Here is a 4,474-nt window from a genome sequence, read left to right as displayed (position 1 = left end):
TTGGAAACGGCAGGGTCCTCTGAACGACGAACTGTAAACCGTCAAGGCACGACGGTCAAGTGAAGAGCAAAACCGGGAAAACAGAAACTCGTTATAGGCTGAGTTGCGAAGCTCGCTCTCTTTAAGACATTTCGTGGCTCTGTCCAAGTGTGCAAGGAGGTCTGAATATTGCCATTGCGTCCCCAGGATAAAACAACCAAACGAAAACCGATCGAAAATGTACCGTTACCGATTGAAACGACACCCTTTCTAAACTCACTGCTCGGAAAGCTAAGATGGAGGAGGAGAGGAAATTGAAGTGGAAATTTAGAAATATGAATTTTGTGTTTCACGAACTGCTGAAGGCCTCGCCTTTTATAGGCCTTCAGCATCGAAACATACTGTTTTAAAATTAATCAACGAGCCGTTTTAAAAATTAATCAACGGATCGTTTAAAAATTAATCAACGGACCGTTTTAAAAATAATCAATGGGTTGTTTTAAATATAATCAATAGACCGTTTTAAATATAATCAATGGACCGTTTTAAATATAAATTTGCACCCAACAAGTTATCTACCTACCAAAAATATTTGGGGCAAATTAACTAGGCTTGATCACGATTTGGATCAGCAAAAAGGCCAACTTCATCATTTGGGCTTTCATTCAAGAATTTCAAGTGTGCAGGCCCAACATAGTGGTATCAGAGCAAAATAGTTACAAGATTACAGTTTTTGAAGATTCAAGATTCAAGTTTTCACTCCAAGATATCAATAGCAAGATTCGAAATAAAGAAGTTCGATGGTAAAGGAGATTTTGGCCTACAGAAGGCCAAAATGAAAGCAGATCTCGGCCAACAAAAGGCTCACAGACTCTCCTTGATCCATCTACACTCCCAGCCTTAGTGACAGCTCAAGAAAAAGAAGATTGAGAGCTGGCAGCTTATGGTACGTTAGTCCTAAACCTTAGTGATAATGTTTTAAGGCAAGTTTTAGATCAAGAAACAGCCTATAGGATATGGACTAAATTGGAAGAATTATATGCTAAAAAAGATCTTCCTAGTAAAATGTACCTTAGGTAGAAATTCTTTACATTTGAAATGGATTCATCAAAATCCTTAACTGATAATCTAGATGAATTCAAGAAAATTGTTGCTGAATTCAAAACCTTAGGAGAGAAACTTGAGGATGAAAATGAGGCCTATGTGCTTCTTAATTCTCTGTCTGGACCCTATAGAGAGATTAAAAATACTCTAAAATATAGAAGGGATAATATAAGTATTGATACAATAATATCAGCCTTAAGAACTAGAGAGCTAGAGTTACAAACTGATAAAAAGAATCATCCTAGTGGTGAAGGATTATTTGCTAAAGGATATTTTAAACCAAATCACTCAAATGACAGAAAACCACATAATTCAGAAGAAAACAAGCCTAAACAGAAATTAAAATTTAAATACTGCAAAAAGAAAGGACATTTAATCAAAGATTATTTTATTCTTAAAAGGAAGAACCAAGAGAAAGAAAAGGACTCTAAAGGTAAACAGCCCAAAGCTTCTGTGGTAGAAGGTTCTTATCTCTACTCAAATGCTCTAGCTTCAAACTTAGATAAATCCAACCATGTAAATCCCCTGAGACAAAATGATTGGGTCCTAGATTCTGGATGCACCTATCACATGACCTCTATGAGACCATGGTTCAACACCTTTAAATAAATTGAAGGAGAAATGGTTTATATGGGAAACAACCAAGGCTGTAAAATAGAAGACGTTGGCTCTATTTCTATGAAACTTAAGGATGGAACTATTAAACTTCTTAGAAATGTGAGATATGTTCCACTTCTTAAGAGAAACCTAATTTCCTTAGGAATGCTTGATGCAATTGGGTGTGAATACAGGGGTAAAGGAGGAATCCTTGAGGTGCTAAAAGATTCTAAGGTAATACTAGTTGGGGAAAAGGTAAATGACTTATTTGAGGTTAAAGGAGTTGAAATGGTGACAGGGGCATATGTCGCCACCATAAATGAGATCACAGAGGCTGATGTTTAGCACAAGAGATTGTCTCACGTTAGTGCTAAAGGCCTAAAAGTCCTATCTAAGCAAGGGATTCTACCTAAAGGTCTCTCAGAAAATCTAACTTTTTGTGAACATTATGTTTTAGGAAAGGCCACAAGGCAAAGTTTCACTAAAGCACAATACACCACAAAGGTTATCCTAGATTATATTCACTCAGACCTATGGGGTCCAGCTCCTATACATAGCCTAAGTGGCTCAAGGTATTTACTCACTTTCACTAATGACTTCTCTAGAAAAAGCTGGGTTTACTTCCTTAAAACTAAAGACCAAGTGTTTGATAGATTTAAGGAATGGAAACTCCTGATAGAGAAGCAAACTTCTAAAGAAATTAAATACCTAAGAACTGATAATGGACTGAAATTCTATAGTGAAGAGTTTAATAAGTTCTGTAAAGAAACATGCATAACTAGGCATAGGACTGTTAGATTTACTCCTCAACAGAATGGAGTTGCTGAAAGACTTAATAGAACAATCATGGAAAGGGTTAAATGTCTTCTTTCAAATGCAATTCTTAGTGAAAGGTGTTGAGCTGAGGCAGCAAGCTACACTGTTTTCACCTTAAATAGGTGTCCTCATTCCTCCCTAAACTTCCTAACTCCTGAAGAAAAATAGACAAAACATCCTCCTGACCTAGAAAATCTAAGGGTATTTGGATGTGTTGGCTATATTCACCAAAGTCAATGGAAACTAAAATCTAGGGCAGTGAAGTGCACGTTTGTTGGGTTCTCATAAGGCGTTAAAGGCTTTAAGATGTGGAATCCTATTGAGAAAAGATTTGTTGTAAGTAGGGATGTCACTTTTAGAGAAAAAGAGATGTTTATGTAAAAGGAAAAGACAACCTGTGAAGTTTCTAAAAGCCCTAACTACTAGGATTGAGGTGGAAACACCTAAAGATTCACCCACTAGACATAAACCTCCTAATGAAACTGAAGGAGAAGAGGAAAACTCAAGTGAGCCTACTGAGCATACTAAAACTCAACCTGACTTGAGTCAGTACTCATTAGCTAGGGATAGACAAAGAAGAGTGATAGTTCCTCCAGCTAGGTATACTGAAACTAATTACATGAACCTAGTTCTAAATGCCACAATAGCTCCTAATGACCAAGAACCTACTACTTTTGAAGAGGCCGTGAACTGCCCTAATGCTAAGTCTTAGATTGAAGCTATGTGTGAAGAAATGGAATCACTCACTGTCAATAATACTTGGACCCTAGCCCCTCTTCCTAAAGGATGCAAGCCTATAGCTTCCAAGTGGATATATAAACTAAAGGAGGGTTCTACTAAAGAAGAAAAACCTAGGTATAAGGCTAGGTTAGTGGCTAAGGGGTTTACCCAAAAGGAAGGCATAGACTACTCTGAAATTTTTTTCACCAATAGTAAAGCAAACCTCTATTAGACTTCTACTATCTCTAGTTGCTCATTACAACCTTGAATTAGATCAACTAGATGTTAAAACAGCTTTCCTTCATAGAAATCTATAAGAGGTTATCTATATGGTTCAACCTAAAGGGTTTGAAGAAACAGGAAAGAAAGACATTTACTGTCTCTTAAACAAATCTATATATGGTCTTAAACAATCCCTTAGATGCTGGTATAGAAGATTCAATGATTACATAGAGAGTATTGGATTTCAAAGAAGTACCTATGTACATTTGTTCTTATGTTAATTCAACAACCTATAAGGACAAAGTCTATCTACTACTCTATGTGGATGATATGTTGCTAGCTAGGAAATCTAAGGAGGATTTAAAACATGTCAAAGATCTTCTAAAGATAGAGTTTGACATGAAGGACTTGGGTTAGTCTAAAAAGATTCTTAGGATTGAAACAAGTAGAGACAAGGCTTTCTCTATCCTCACCATTAGTCAATTAAACTACTGTGAAAAGGATATTAAAAGATTCAATATGTCTAATGCTAAACCTGTCGTTATACCTATTGCTAGTCATTTTAAACTTTCTTCAGATAATCCACCCAAGGAAACAGATATAGAACATTTGACTCAACTTCAATTAATTCCTTACAAGCAAGTAGTAGGCAGTCTAATGTATCTAATGATATCTACTAGACCATACTTATCCTATTATACTAGTCTTGTCAGTAGACACATGTTTAACCTTGGAAAAAGGCACTGGGAAGCAAGAAAATAAATATTAAGATACTTAATATGGTCTAAACAATCTAAATTAACATATCAAAGTACAAAAGAAACAAAATTAGAGCTATATGAATATGTTGATTCAGATTTTGCAAGTGACCAAGATAAAAGAAGATCATTAACATGTTATCTATTCTTATATGGTCCAAATTTATTATGTTGGAAAGCAAATCTTCAGTAAATCACATCCCTATCGACTACTGAAGCAGAATACATGGCTTTATCAGAGGCAATAAAAGAAGCATTGTGGTTAAAGGAGTTGATGA

Source organism: Benincasa hispida, chromosome 4, assembly GCF_009727055.1.
Source record: "Benincasa hispida cultivar B227 chromosome 4, ASM972705v1, whole genome shotgun sequence".
Classification (NCBI taxonomy): domain Eukaryota; kingdom Viridiplantae; phylum Streptophyta; class Magnoliopsida; order Cucurbitales; family Cucurbitaceae; genus Benincasa; species Benincasa hispida.
This window is presented reverse-complemented; position numbering follows the sequence as displayed.